The sequence below is a fragment of the Vulpes lagopus genome, chromosome 8 (assembly GCF_018345385.1).
Source record: "Vulpes lagopus strain Blue_001 chromosome 8, ASM1834538v1, whole genome shotgun sequence".
In the NCBI taxonomy this organism is placed as follows: Eukaryota; Metazoa; Chordata; class Mammalia; order Carnivora; family Canidae; genus Vulpes; species Vulpes lagopus.
In genome coordinates, this window is record NC_054831.1 from 53,858,406 (window position 1) to 53,874,170 (window position 15,765).

Sequence of the window (15,765 nt, forward strand, 5' to 3'; positions counted from 1 at the left end):
ATCCCAACTTCAAAATACATCCCCAAACCAGAACTCTTGGGCTGGAGCAGAAGCTGCGGCCGCCAGGCCCCGGGTGGTGTGTCTCTCTGGGTGTGGGCTCTTAGACCACCAGCTGCATCAGACAGCAGAGGCTCCCAAAGCAGGATGTGAGTTCCTGTTATTAATTAACCCTGCAGGACAATGCCTCCCCCTGAGCAGTCCTGTGGCCGAAGAAAAGATGGCAGAAAAGCACCAGACACAGTAATAATTAAACACCAGCCTCAGGACTATTTGTGCAAGGGTTAAAAATAATTAGTCCAAGCCTAATTGTTTACCCACTTCAAGCCAACACACAAAACCTCACAGCTTGACTCCTGCTTCCAAATCCCGGTCATGGTCACGGTCCTCATCTTTTCCCTTTGACCAATTTCTCTTTTTACCCACTTAAAATTCTATTTCATCTTGTTTTTACCTTCATAGAAAGCTGCTTTAAACTCCTCGTGGAGGAAAGCAGGGTTAAAATTTAAAAACACATGTAAAATAGTTGACTATCTGGGACTTTTAAGATAGGAGGAGACAATGAATCACTGTTACCACAACCATGCAGTTTTTGTTTTTGTTTTTTTCCCTAAAAAAGATTCACTCCCACAAAACATCTAACTTTTGGACACTTCTTAAATCATGGCTCCCTGTTCCCCTGTAGCAACCAAACCAATCTAGATGAATGCAGTGGAGTCTAACAGAGTAATTCCTCCCAGTTTCCTCTTCTATTTTTTATTCACCCTTTTTGTCTTTGTTCAAACCGCAGTTAATTTTACCTGTGCAATCTGTTTAAACATGTTCCTAAATATTTTTGCTATCTGAACTCAGGAGACCCCCATTACATGCACTTTTTTCCAAAAAGTGACAGCAATAGATCTGATGTGCATGACAGTAGATTTCATAAATATATCCACAAAGAAAATGGAAAATCATATTATGAGCTAAAATAAGAACTACACTTATACTAAGATATTTCCAAGATAGCTGATAAGCTATTTCATACTAGCTACTATTTAATACTAGTATTAAAAGCAATGTGGTAGTCTACCATTCTTTCTAGCAATTGCCCATTAAGTCCAGCTTTCTCAGGCACTTTAATCTGACTTTTTGTGTGCTAATCAAACAACTACATCTATTTATGATACTGCTTCTAAGAGAGATGACATCATATATCTATAACACCTATTTTATAACTACAATAAACATGTGGAAACCAAACTGAGAAACAGCACACTTAGAATCATTCCAAAGAAAATAAACTGTTTAGATATAAGCTTAACTAAACATACACAGGAGCTATATGCTAAAAATTACAAAATGCTGATAAAAAAAAGACCAACATTTATAAATAAATGGACATATACTGTGTTCATGGGTCAACACAATAAATATGTCAATTCTCCCCCAATGTACATCCTTAATACAATTCCTATCAGCATCCCAGCAAAGATTTTTGATTGATACAGACAAACTTATTCTAAAATGCATAAACAGAAGCATAGAGCTTAGAACAGTTAACAATCTTCAAAAAGAATAAAGTGAAAGTAATCAATCTATTCCATATTAAGTTGTACCACATGGCTACAGGAATGGAATAGACAGCCCAGAAATAGACCCACAAAATATAGCCAACAGATATTTGAGAAAAGTTACTTTTCCACAATAATGTTGGAACAACTGGATACCCACTAGCAAAAAGGAAGGAAGGAAGGAAGGAAGGAAGGAAGGAAGGAAGGAAGGAAGGAAGGAAGGAAGGAAGGAAAAAAGGAAGAAAAAGTGAGCCTAAACCTAATCTTCATACCTCATACAAAAATTAACTAAAATGGATCACAAAGCTAAACGTAAAATATAAAACTATAAAAAAAAAAAAACAGGAACAAACTACTGACACATGCAACAGCCTGGATGAATATCTAGGAAATTATGCTAAATAAAAGAAAGCCAATTCCAAAAGGTTATAAGCTGTAGGATTCCATTTATATAAACTCCCCAAATGATAACACTGTAGAAATGGAGAACAGGTTAGTGGTTATCGGATATTAGAGATGAGGCAGTGGGGAAGTGGCTATAAAAGGGAGCCTTGTTATGGACACTTCCACCGTTCTATGGACTATCAATGCCAATTCCTGGTCGTGATCTTGTTTCATAGTTTCACAAGATGTAACTGTTAGGGAACACTGTATAAAAGGCATATAGGATCTTTCTGTATTATTTTTCTCTTTCTCTTTTTTAAAGATTTATTTATTTTAGAGAGAAGGAGAGAGAGCGCTACATGAAGGGGGGTGGGGAGCAGTAGTGGGAGAGGGAGCAAGAATCCCAAGCAGACTCCATGCTGAGCACGGAGCCTGATGCAGGATTCTATCCCATGACCTTGAGGTCTTAACCTGAGTCGAAAACAAGAGTCGGATGCTTAACTGTGCCATACAGGTGCCTCTGTATTATTTCTTAAAACTGCATTTGAATCTGTAATTATCCCAAATTTAAAAGCTGAATTAACACTTTTAATATTTTTTGAACATTATTTTTTAAATCTACTTCAAATAAAACTTCCAAATGCATCCTGTTTATGTAACTGAACTACTTATTATAATTGCAATTTAAATAAATCTATATGGGTTTGCCTATTATCAGTGCCATCTTAAGAAATTCAAACTGGTGGGGCACTTGGGTGGCACAGTTGGTTGAGCCTCCAACTCTTCGTTTCAGCTCAGGTCATTATCTCAGGGTCCTAGGATCAAGCCCCATGGCAGTCTCCATGTTCATCAGGGAGTCCACTTGAGGATTCTTTCTCTCCCTCTCACTCTGCTCTTCCCCAGGCACGCTCTCTCTCTCTCTCTCTCTCTCTCTCTCTCTCTATCTCTCTTAAATAAATAAATAAAACTTAAAAAGAGAGAGAAGAAGGGTATCTGGGTGGCTCAGTGAGTTGAGCATCTGCCTTCAGCTCAGGTCATGATCCCAGGACACTGGGATTGAGCCCCACATCAGGCTCCCTGCTCAGTGGGGAGCCTGCTTCTCCCTCTCCCTCTGCCCCTTCTCCTGCTTGTGCGTTGTCAAATAGATAAATAAAATCTTTTTAAAAGAGAGAGAAGAAAATACAAATTGGAAAGGTTTCTTTTCCTGTACAAGAATGGAATCATTGATCCAAAGTAAGATATTTGATACAGAAATAAAGGAAAGCATTACTTTCCAATTAAATAAGCTTATTTGGCAGGTTGTATGAATAGAGAATCTCTAATACCTTGGGCCTCTCCAACAATAAAACAGGATACTTCCACATAATTTTCAGAAGTTCAAGCCACTGCCCAAGATGATTAATTTTCGAGTGTATATAGACACTCAAGAATTAGCAAGAAAACATTTTCTTCTTTGGAAAAGGAGAAGACTGAGTCATCTCAAAATTTAATGCTACTATAAGTATCATAGGAGACACATTTTAAAACTCCAGGGTTCTACAGTCTTGAAGGTTTCATTCTTTTTTTTAAAAAAAAAGATTTATTTATTTATTTATTCATGATAGACACACATACACACACACACACACACACACACACAGGCAGAGACACAGGCAGAGGGAGAAGCAGGCTCCATGCCGGGAGCCCGACATGGGACTTGATCCCGGGACCCAAGGATCATGCCCTGGGCCAAAGGCAGGTGCTAAACCGCTGAGCCACCCAGGGATCCCCTGAAGGTTTCATTCTTAAAAATAAAAAGACAACACACAGGTGATAGAGTTGGCAGATGGAGAATGTTCCCTGCCCTTCATCGTCTCAGACTCTGTAACATCACACCCAGATGCAAATACCAGGAACCGTGCCTCCTAAGGGCCAAACTAAACTTGCATTGGACTTTATTATAGGAAAGGCTAGCTCTGGGGCATGCCGTGGAATGCGCAGATGAAGTGAGGTGAAACTTCTTTTCAATTCATTGAAGGAGCATAGCACTAGCTCAAGAACACGCTGTGGCTTCTCTGTCTCCCACCCCCAAAGCTCCCTCAGCGTCCCTTTCCCCTTTGAGGGCTTGTCCTTCTTTTTCCTCTTCTTCCACAACCAAAATCTCCATTCCTGCAGCCCCACTGCTCTCTCACTGTTTTGCAGCTGGATTCTAGCTCCTTCCACTCTCCGGGGACTGTTTCCCCACCAAGGGACCCTCCCAGTGCCTCATCTGGACTTGACCTCTCTGTTGTCGGACATTTTCTGCCCACTTCCACTGTCACGGAACATCCTCTTTTTTAGGAATGTCTTTGACTTTACAGTCTGGTCCCTCTCATGCCTTGCCGATCAGTCTCTCCTCCATTGCTTCACTGCCCCTCTTCTTCCCTGCCCCACAACCATCCACGTGTTGCCCAGGAGGCTGATGCTGGAGTCTTCTCCCGCCCAGTTCCATTGCACCTGCAGCAGAATTCAGGATGTGGGGGGTGCCCCCAAGATCAGAATACTAGGCTAGCTCACAGGAACAAGAAGCCCAAGACAAATAATCCTGCACTAGTCCTCACCCATCATGACATTTGCTTCTGTTTCCCTGGTGGACAGGTGCACACCAGCTCCTCCTAACCCCTCAGCTTCCTTCTCTGTGGCCACTCCCCTGCTGGTGCTCTCACTGCCTCTTGGCAGGACTGCTCCAAGAGCCTCCAAACTCTTCTTTCCTCCCCCACTGACCCCTCCCCAAACCCATCCTCTCTCCTGCTCACAGAACCTTTGAACCAGCCCCAGCCTGGCCACATCTCACCCAGCCAAAACCTCACTGGTTCCAGCAGCCATTCTCCTGGGCAGCCGGTGACTTCTCACTGATGGAAGCTTGTGCAACAAATTTTTGAATTAAATGTTCTTGAGCAATAAATGTGAAAATGTCCTTGCAAATGTGTCGCTTTCATCCTCTTTCATGTCGGTATTCATTAGTAGGAGGAAAAAGGAATCAAGTCATACATAAATGCTTTGGAAACTGCACTTAAGCCAGAGATTATCTCATATAGACCAAGATCTACGATGATGTACTTTTATGAATATGCTGCTAATAGTTGCGTGATGATTACAGGGTATTTTAATGCCTTGCTCATTACAAACATCATATCTGGATATACCCAGGAGGTTTGTGACACATATGGATATATTCTAGCATACATGTGCTGGAGGAAAACAGAAGGTCAAGATTGGCTGGCCTGTTGTGTAAATTCCAAAGTCCCTAGCTGCTGTGACCTGGTGCCTTCCTACTTCGTGAGCCACATGTCCCCCCACACTGCCCCTGAGTAGGTGACTATGAAAAGCCACAATAACCATCATTGCTGGGTCCAAGCTATTCCCTCTGCTAAGAATGCCTTTTCTTCCTTCTCATTTAGAAGACTCCTCAGCATCTTTCAAGATTCAGCTGACTTCCTTTCTCCTGTATCCCCTCCCTGACATGGTCTATTATTTCCAACCTTAGACTCTTAGCATCCAGAAGGCAGGGACTCCGTCTCATCTCTGTATTGCTGGAACCTACTATGTCTGCCACTTAGTAAACGGAATAAATGTTTGTGACATAAAGACTGAGAACCACAATCAAAATAGCTATAGTTATATATATTTTTTCTCATTTAAATGCAGTGACAACATTCTCCTTTTTAAATCAGGTTTGACTAATCAATGCCTAATGTCCCTCCAAAGTTGGAAAGAGACAAGAAGAACAAGTTGGCTTCTCAGTTTACAGACAGCAAATAAACAGCGAGCACAAGCACCTCCTTTGCCATTCGTCCTTCCATGAAGCACCTACTTCTGAAGTAAGGATGATGTCGGGGCACTAGCAGAACTGTCTGTGCAGGGGAGCAAGGTTAACAAAGCTCTCCATCGCACTACGCCTGCCTTCTGAAAGTGTCTGATTTCTAAACGGCAATGAACTTAAACGATCATGAGGGATATTTTTTCAAGCTGCTCATTTCCAGGGCAGGAAAAGACTAGGCAACTAAATTCATATTCTGTCCTAATTTCTGATCTAACAGAACCAGACTTGGAACTATTTCATTGGGGGTTTCTTTTTGTTTTTTGTTTTTTGGAGGAGGTGCCCATTTTTGCAATAAGCTTAGAATTTGACATCACTGAGTAAAGACAGGACCATGCCTTAGTTTCCTAACATCTACACTGATACACTGGTAGGAGTCTAAGATTGTAGCCTTCTGCACCACATATGAATAATTTTGTTTTGGAGTAGATTTTTTTTTAAAGGGGGAATGATTTTTTTTGGTTAACATTTGTCTTTCAACCACCATATCTCCCCCTTCCAGATGATCTAAATCAATAATGACAGAGTGTGTGTGTCTCAAAGCTTATGGAGAGCTTCACTGGCTTTGGATGACAATCTTTCAAGTTCCAAGGTCGTGTGTAGGTCACTGGCTTGAACAACAGATGAGCAAGCCAACTCTTCTCTCCCAGGCTGCTGCTTCAAGAGCAAAGGGCGTGGAGCCGTGCTCAGCATGCACAGAGCTGCTGGCCTCATGGTTGAAATGAAATGTGAGTTTGCCGGCGTGGGGGAGCCTGGACCGTGTCTTGAGTCCTGGCTCCAGTGACACAGCCTATCACAATGGAGGGACCAACATCACATTCCTGGACACCAGTCTCAGAGTCCCGAAGAGTATTCAGAGATATACAAATTGTGACATGCTCCATTTAGGCCAACATATATCTAAATATATGGGATCTCTGCCCATTCATCCCATGGCAGAACCATAGGGGGTTACTTCTCAGGTGGAAACATGAAGTGGTACAGCTGATACAGTAAGGACTTCCTATACCAGAGAAGATGTGTAAGGCCTTTTCTTTTTCATGTCATTGTGGGCATCACAAAGCTGACCGCTATAAGTGGTTTTCTCTGCTGATGCCAAATACCAAGGGGGAATAGGCAGTTCTTACTCCTGAATGAAAAACACCAAGTACCTATGATTCTCCTCAAGGAGCACTTTGAAAATTCAAACATCCGCACTGTGTCACAAAGGAGAACACCAAGGCCCCAGACACCCACTGGGGATGGAGAGCACCTGGGCAGCTTTCTCTGCAGCCACGATCTCCAGCCTCCACAAGCCATGAAACCACATATACCCTTGACTTGAAGCACAGTACATGCATCTCAAGCTCAATAAGGTTCACATTGTAAAAGTTCTTTCTCATTTTCCTCCAGAAACAGTTATAAACGATGGCTACACACTTGGCCAACCCACAAACGCCTGATAAACCTGTAATAAAGTGGAACCACAGTACCAATAATTCTATAAAATTGAACCGCTGCATGTTGTAGCTTAAAATGTATCTGTGGCTCTAACTGGGGATCCTGAAACACAACTCCCTGGCAGTACAAGCAGTGACTTTCTACCCTCAGGTTTAGGCACTGATTCTTATTTTGGGGGCATGTGCTATAAAATTGAGGGGGGCACCAGCTGAAAACCAGAGTCAACTGTGGGGAGCAGCATGATGAGGAGTGGGGGGCTGAGTTCAGGACAATGAGTAATTTCTAGGGTAAGTGGAAGATACTAGAAACTGAAAAGTTCAAGGGAATATGATAGAAAGATACAGGAATCAAATAGTGAAGTTTAGCCTCATGAGGCATTTACTTCATCTTCTTCTATTTCTCATGTCACTGCATCAGGTGAATGCTTGCTTCCAGTCCAGAGACCAAAAATTGCTGGTTTCAACTAAGACTCCTAGGACCCCATCCAGTTCCAGGAAAACAGATTCTATGATTCTGCAGGAAACCAAAGGAGAATGGAGAGGATTTAAAAAAAAAGAAGAAGAAAGGAGGGAACAAAGAAAGGAAAGGGATCCAGGGAGAGCGAATGTCTATCAGTAAGAGGCATTCTGGAGTCAGAGTCCCTCCACTGTAAGGCTGGAAACAAAGGTAAGAGTTCTTGATCATAAGGCAGCTCCCCTCCAACAGAGGCTCGGGCTGTAGCAGACAATCCACCTGCAGCCCCTGCAGTCACCAGCCGGCCTCATCACACCACGGTGGACCACATGCTGGCATGCATGAAGTACTCCCTTCAGAGGCTCCACTACAGATGGCTGCAATCTCATTAGTGGGACAGAGGCACAGGCTCAACAGAGGGAAGAGAGAGAATGTACATGCAAACGCATGTCTGAATGACTTCACTTGTTAAGTTGTGCCAGGTGCTATGGCTTTCTCTGGCCCATGTTCCCACCCCACCCCCCACCCACCAGAGCCACAAGAACATAAGCTCCATCAAGTTTGAGATTTTTCTGTTTTGTAGACTGTTGCTAATCCCCAGTGCCCGCAGTCATGCCTCGGATATAGTAAGTGCTCAATAAGTATTTGTTGAAGGGACAGAATAATGCACACTTTACAGGAGAGTGCCAAAACAGTTTTTTCCAAAGGTTACTTTACCCCTCTACCCTCCCCAGTCTGATCATGATCCCTGCTGGCTCTGGGTAGACCATTCCATAAACCTGAATTAGTTATCTCCTCCCCAAATATTTATCTGGGAAAGATTTTCCTCATTAGGCAGTGCCTGATTTCAGGAGACGACTCCTTGCAAAACTCTCTGTGTGTTCTGATCTTTGAGGCATGGCGTCATGTATGCAAATCCACTGCACCTGGCCAAGTGCATGCCACAGCCCTGTTTGCAGGCCTTTATGGTGAACTAACTGACATGGTAAGTCCTGCAGCCAGGATGACCTTCCAGAATCAAGCTCACAACAGGCCCTCCCTGCATGTTTTCTGGTGATGGCCAAGTAGGCAAGTTCAGTCCTTTCTCCCCCGAAACATGATACGGCTTTCTATACCAACAAGAATTAATTCAAATCCCTAGTGAACAGTACAGGATAAGAAAATTACAGTAATCTAATCTTGTAGAGGAAGAAGTATGAATCATCATTACAGGGTCTGACAGCAAAATGATTAATCCCAGGCTGCGCAGAGGTTAGGGTCCATGGCCATGGCTCTTCATGGGCTACCAACCAAACAGGGGGACCCCACCAGGCAAATATCGGAGAGGCAACATTGTGGTTTTCATCCCAGATAAGAAGCAAGGAATGACAATGCTATGTTCTCAGGACCATACTTTAAAGCTTTTTGTTCAGGGAAGAGCAGAGGAGAAGGACTCTAGGGCCCCAAAACCTTGTGTGTTCTAACCCTGGTGTAAATGGCTTAGGCTCTGGGGCTTATTCATAAGCAGGAACCATAAGGCCTGCAGAATCATGGCATCTCAAAAACAATTAGAAACCCCAACTGTCCCCAAGGGGACAACAGGATATACATAGGACAAGCAGGGAGATGGATAATAATACTTAGCAGAATGTTCTTCTGACTGCAACAGAGAAACTCCAGTTTTGAAGGAAAGTCTTGGTCTTTCCCTGAAACTTGCAAAAAAGAACACTGGAGCTCCCCATCCACGATCAAGAAACCACAGCTCCAGTGTACTGGGGAAGCTGGTCAGGGCGCCCGCAGCCCTGAACCATCACTGGAGTGGTTGCTTTTCTCTTTTGCACAGCTGTGTTCAATTTTCTGTCCTTGGGGTTTTAAAGGAACATTTATTCTAGGGCCAGGATTCTCAAGTTTTATGGTTATACAACTCCCTCCCAGAGCCAAAGAATGTTTGAAAAGCCTAAACCCAGCAAAGAGAATTAGTAAAAGGATCCAAATGAAAGTGAAATAAAACGTTAGGACTCATTCCAATTTATATTCAACCTCTTACTTAATCATATTGTACCTTCTGTTTGTCCTTCAAGACGTTTGCTGCTTACTTTTCATGCAAATATAGGTGAGCATGTGTCTGTGTGTGGGTAAGAAATAGAAGAACAAAGGTGTATTTACATTCTTCCATGGTTTCTGTTTCCCATTCTGTGGCAAATTTTAACTAAGGCCTACATCTTACAGAGTTTAAGTAAAGATCACCAAAAAAGAGATTCCTTTAGGATTTTTACTTAAAAAAGTCAAACCAGTGGCATTTTTAGATGCAATCCTCTAAGCTGAGTACATTATCAACATCCAAAAATTATTGCTCCCCCAACACACCCCAGAAAGTATAAGGCCCACAACAGCCCATGGTTTCTGAATGCCGCCAAATAAGGTTACTTCAGAAAATCCAGAAGTCTCTTACCTGTCTTCTTCTGTCTTCTCTCTTCCTGTCAACTACGTTCCCACATCTCAAAGAAATCTGCCCAAAGTCTCTGTCTACATCAATTCACAAACATCACTTTTATGTTTGCCTCTTGGCATCTCCCAAAGGCTATTTCATACACTCATCTGATCTGACAAAGCAAAATTCAGGTTTTAGGGCCTGAGGTCTGTGACACAGCACACACCACCCACATGAGGGGCCTGGCTGCATCCCAAGACAAACAAGACGTTTTTGAGAAACAATGTAATGTACACAGATCTACCCTGAGCAGAAAAAAAAAAAAAAATGAATCTGTGCTCCTCCGTGAAATGATCTAAAACATGGTCAATAGCACCTGCTTTATTAATAGTCCAATTCTCCAAAAACAATTAGAAAACACTGTAAACTGACCTTGTCTGCCCCCAGTCTTGGTAAGCACCTGAAGCAAACTTCCCTTGAAGCCTGTTTTCAATAAAGCAGACTAAACCCTCTCTTAGCAGTCACTTTCTCTTGCTTTTTTAAAAATCAAGACATCAAAGTGCTTGTTAGGGGCACCTGGTGGCACAGTCAGTTGAGCGTCCAACTCTTGGTTTCAGCTCAGGTCGTGATCTCAGGGTCGTGAGATGGAGCCCTGAGTCAGGCTCCGTGCTAAGCATTGTAAGACTTTTTCTCCCTCTCCTTTTGCCCCTCCCTGCTGGGTGTGCACATGCGCTCTCATTCTCTCTCTCGCTCTCTCTCTTTCAAATGAATAAATAAATCTTAAAGAAAATAAAAAGCTTCTGTCAGCATGGCCCCATAGGTAAAGTATAGGTTGAAGTTCAAATGATTCCTCCCAGATAACCACTCTAATTCTCCCGTGATTGGAAGTTGCTGCAAGTTATTAAAATCTCTACACCTGGTTGGAGAGCAGCTGGAAGGGCAGGGTAAAGTCGTGGTTTCTCTTAAGCTGGTGATTTCCTCAATGGATGACAATCTACTTCTAACCAAGTAGGACACACCACTATATTGTTTTCTTATAATAATAAATGAAAAAAAAAACCACCCTGTGCTCTAGAACAAATTAAGATGTTTCCTTCAGAATAAGAATGTTTGGATGAAAGTAATACTCAAATGTTCTTCCTTCAAAATCGCCCAATGCATGTCCCCTACATATAAAGTGAAACACAACCAAACAATTATGACCACATAAAATTTTCTTTAAAAAACCACACACAGGGCTGCCTGAGTAGTTAAGTCAGTTGAGCAGCCAACTCTTGGTTTCCACTTGGGCCACAATCTCAGGGTTGTGAAATCGAGCCCCGCATCAGACTCCACACTCATTGTGGAGTCGGTTTGGGTCTCTCTCCCTGTTCCTCTCCCTCATGCTCTCTCTCTCTCATTCTGCGTGTTTCAAATAAATAATAAAATATTAAAGATAAATAAATAACCACACACAAAAGTAATCCTTACAAGGAGCCTTTAACCAGGGCTTGAAAAGTTTTCTAACTGCCAATGTTTTCTAATATGCCAAGCCAGTTAGAACACACTGGATTTCAAATATATAGTTTTCTGATAGGTCATTTATATTCCACATAAGGCATAAATTTGAACTAAGAAGACTCAGATATAACGTTAAAACCTTGATTAATAAAGCATGCATACACAAATACAAACACACGCCACATATGCATGCATGCACAGACACACACACACACACACACACACACACACACACGTTGTAAAAGAAAAAACAGCACCACTTGGACTCATTCGAAATGAACAGCCTATAGTCATGTGGCTCAAAACATGTTTGTTCAAAACATCAAATGGGCTTTATACACTAAGTAGCAGCTCATTTTCTGAAGAGAAAGTAAAGACTGAATTGTTGGTTGAAGGAACATATATCTTAAAAAGTTGCTTTTACAGTCTAACAAGTAAAGGAGCATGGAGGAAGAACATGCTAATGCAGATGGTAAGATGTATAGTCAAAGCACTTTTGAGGTTTATTTTTTTTTAATTTTTTAAAAGATTTTATTTATTTATTCATGAGAGACATACACACATGGAGGGGAGGGGGCAGAGACAGAGGCAGAGGAAGAAGCAGACTCCATGCAGGGAGCCTGATGCGGGACTCGATCCTGGGTTTCCAGGATCACGCCCTGGGCCGAAGGCAGGCACTAAACCGCTGAGCCAACCAGGGATCCCAGGTTGTTTTTTTTTTTTAAGATTTTATTTATTTATTTGACAGAGAGAGAGAGAGTGAGTGCACAAGCAGGCTGAGCAGCAGAGGGAGAGGGAGAAGCAGACTCCCTACTGAGCTGGGAGCCTGATCCGAGTTTGATCCCAGAACCCTGAGATCATGACCTGAGCTGAAGGCAGGTGCTTACGTGACTGAGCCACCCAGGTGCCTCAACTTTTGAGGTTTACGAAACACAACTTCCCCAAGCATTTGTATGGGGGCCTTTTGAGAAAGTCACCACTTTTCTCTCCACCTCACATAGTCTTGGTGGTCCTAGCTCTAAGTTCCACCCATGTCTGAAGACATACAGAGCAGCAGTGTATATAAAGCCAGGACTCTGCTTTATAAGGACCTTCACTGCATCTGAAGGCATGGACTGTCTTTTCTCTCTATTCTGTCTTCAAATGATTTTTTTTTTTTTGTCTTCAAATGATTTTTAAACAATTCAATCTACACTCCAAAAAAGCATATTACTAATAAAGTCCTCCTCCAAAATAAAATAAAATAAAATAAAATAAAATAAGATAAGATAAGATAAAATAAAATAAAAATAACCAGAGAACAAAGCCTAGAATGACACTCTTCTCTGGTACCACTCAGCCTAGCACCACTCTCCTGCCCCAGCCCAACCTACAAGCGGGCAACTCTCTCAATGCAGCATTCACCCCCGAAGTTGCTGTCTCCAAGGGAAGAAATGGCCTTCAAACACTACCAGCACTCTGGGGATTCAGCAGAGCAGGAAAGGATCCCAGAGGAATTTTCACCAGAGTGTGGTTCCAGGAAAACTTCTAAAAACAGTTGCCCTCCCTCTCTCAACTCTAGCAGTTCACATTCCCTCCTCGATCCACAATTCTGGAGTCTCCATGATTAAGCTACTCTTGCCAAGGTCATCAACAGCATCCATCTTGGCATTTCCACTTTGGTCCTCCTCTTCCTGATTTTTCAGTAGCACCAGCTCTGTGAACACTGCCCTCTTTCACCTGACCTTCATGTCCTCATGCTCCTCATACTTTCCTTCCTCCCTGGCAGACCCCTATCTCAGGTTTCTTTGTGGCTCTCCTCCTCAATCCCATTTCATTCTGAGGCTCATTTCTGTGCATGCACACACATTTTTCATCCTTTGTTATGGATTCTATCACCTAAATGTTATCTGCATTCAGGATTGCTCCTCTGAGTTCCAGACTCACATTCAACTGTCTACCTAGTATCTCTAGGTGGATATTTACCAGATCCCTCAAACTTAGTATGTCCAGAACAGAACTCCTGATTCTTAAAGCTGACCCTCCTCATTCAAACAAAACCAAACCAAACCTCTTCTCCCAGTTTTTACTCCCTTCAGATGTTGCCAGGGCCAGAATCTGGGAGTGATTCTTAATTTTCTCTTGTTCTTATTCCCTACATATTATCTATCACCAAGTGCTGATGGTTACATCGCTAAGACATATCCCTTTTTACATATACAATAAGTTTATTGATATATAATTCATGTACTACACTATCCACCAACATAAAGTATATAACTTAATGGTTTTAGTATATTCATAGACCTCTATATCATTATCAAATCAATTTTAGATATTTTCATCATCCCAAAAGAAACTATGCACCCATTAGCAGTCACTCTCAATTTTCTCCAGTGCTAGGCAACAACTAATCTGTCTCTATAGGTATGTCTGTTCTATAAATTTCATATAAGTAGAATTATGCATTATGGTCTTTGTGTCTGGCTTTTTTCACTTAGTATATTTTCAAGATTCATCCATATTGTAGCATGGATCAGTACTTCATTCCCTATAACAGCTGAATAACATCACATGGGTATACAATATTGTATTCATCTGCTCATCAGTTGACAGACATTGGGTTTTTTCCATTCTTTGGCAATTATGAATGATACTGCCATGAATATTTGCATTTTCATATAGACATGTTTTCATTTATCTTCGTACATACCTAGGAGTGAATATGTTGGATCATAAGGCAACTCTATATAACTTTAACTGTACGAAGAAATGCCAGACTGTTTTCCAAAGCAGCTGCTTTGGAATGATTTTGCATTCACACCAACAGTGTATAAGAATTCCAATTTCTCCATATCTTCACCAACACTTATTACTGTCTTTCATAGTAGCTATGAAATAATACCACATTGTGGTTTTGATTTGCATTTCATTAATGGCTAGTGAGGTTGAGAACCTTCTCATGTGCTTATTAGCCATTTGCCTACCTTCTTTGGAGAAATGTCTATTCAGATCTTTGCCTATTTTAGAATTAGGTTATCTTTTCGTTACTGAGGTATAAGAGTTCTTTATATATGCTACATATAAGTCCTATATCAGATTATACGATTTGCAAATATTTTTCCCATTTTGTGGGTTGTCTTTTCATTCTCTTGATAGCATCTTTTGATTAATTTTATTGATGTTCAAATTAACTATTTTTAATTTTTCACTTGTGCTTTTGATGTTGTATCTCAAAAAAAATCATAACTTAACCCAAGGACATGAAGATTAATACCTATGTTGTCTTATAAGGATATTATAGTTTTAGGTCTTACCTTTAGACCTTTGATCCACTTTTAATTAATTTTTGTATATGGTGTGAGGTAATGGTCCACCTTTATTTCTCTTCATGTTGATTCTCAGTTATCTCAGACCATTTGTTGATGAGACTATTTCCCTAAAGAACTGTCTGGCATAATGATCAAAAATCAATCACCATAACCTTTTGGGTTTATTTCTGATCTATAAATCCTATCACAAAAAATCTATATGTTTATCCTTATGCCAGCATCACAGTGGCCTGATTATTGTAGCTTTATATTAAGTTTCGAAATCAGGAAGGACAAGTCTTCTAATTCTCCTTTTTCAAGATGTTTTGGCTATTCTGGATCTCTTAAATTTCTATATGAATTTTAGGGTCAGTCTGTCCGTTTCTGCAAGGAATCCATCTGAGGTTTTGATAAGATTCCACTGAATCTACAGATCAATTTAGGGAATACTGTCATTTAAACAACAATAAGTCTTTTGATCCAAGAACATGGGATGTTTTACTATTTATTTAAATTTTTAAAAAATTTTTTCAACAATATTTTGTAGTTTCAAGAGTGTAAATTTTATACTTTTCCGATTACATTTATTCCTAAGTATTTTATTCTTTTTCCTTCTATTATAAGAGAAAATATTTTCTTAAGTTCATTTCAGATTGTTCACTAAAAGTGTATAGCAATAAAACTGACTTTTGTATATTGATATTATATCCTGCAACCTTTCTGAACTTATTAGTTTTGATAGTGTAGTAGATCCCTTAGGATTTTCCAAATCCATGATCATGTCATTTGCAAACAGAGATAGTTTTACTTTTTCTTCCTCTCAAATCTAGAAGTCTTTTATTCCATATCCTTTCCTAAATGCCCTAGCTAGAACTTCCAGTACAATACTGAATAGAAATT

At 41.0% G+C, this 15,765-nt stretch overlaps 1 protein-coding gene across 15 annotated transcripts in view; it reads right to left on the reverse strand.

Annotated features, from left to right (window-relative positions):
* The window catches only part of SVIL (supervillin), a 230,818-nt gene that overhangs the window by 152,902 nt on the left and 62,151 nt on the right, over positions 1-15,765 (reverse strand). The window lies entirely within an intron of this gene.